At 41.9% G+C, this 503-nt stretch overlaps 1 protein-coding gene and 1 pseudogene across 2 annotated transcripts in view; both read right to left on the minus strand.

Moving 5' to 3' along the window:
• The window catches only part of PLAAT5 (phospholipase A and acyltransferase 5), a 22,685-nt gene that overhangs the window by 8,677 nt on the left and 13,505 nt on the right, over positions 1 to 503 (minus strand). The gene's annotated exons all lie outside the window — the stretch shown is intronic.
• Positions 122 to 503, minus strand: part of LOC102482365 (G-rich sequence factor 1 pseudogene) — a 1,381-nt pseudogene continuing 999 nt past the window's right edge.

The following is a 503-nucleotide window of genomic DNA, read 5'->3' on the forward strand; positions in this document are numbered from 1 at the left end:
CCCCAAAATCCTTTCTCTAGCAGTTGCTGCTCATAAACTGGAACTTTATATCTATGTCCGAGAAAGATGTGCAAGTAAAATGTTTCTTACTTCATCCTTATTATCGGAGTCCCTGAAATCCTTATTTTCCTTTTGCACGTGAATTCAGAAATAGTTCAATGTACCTATGGTGAGCATGGGATAGATCCTTGAGCATAGCGGCAACAGCACCCTCATGGGTACCGAAGTGCTCATCAGCTTCTCCAGTAGCCCTCCCACTGGAACCATATTCATGGTGATTCTAACTGGGTTCTGTGGAGCAAAAAGTGTTATGATGTCTTGGGCACTGGCTTGTCCTTTCATGTGGACAAAAGGCAGTGAAGGAGTACTTTCATAAAGGCTCTGGCAGCTTTTCTGACATCTTCTTAGGCAATTCTATTTCCTCATTTCAAAAGCTGTCACAGGTCGAACATCCTCATTTACTTTGTGTTCAAAAAAAAAAAAAAAACACGTCTGGTTCCGTC

The sequence above is a fragment of the Tupaia chinensis genome, unplaced genomic scaffold (assembly GCF_000334495.1).
Source record: "Tupaia chinensis unplaced genomic scaffold, TupChi_1.0 Scaffold000273_1, whole genome shotgun sequence".
NCBI classification, from domain to species: domain Eukaryota; kingdom Metazoa; phylum Chordata; class Mammalia; order Scandentia; family Tupaiidae; genus Tupaia; species Tupaia belangeri.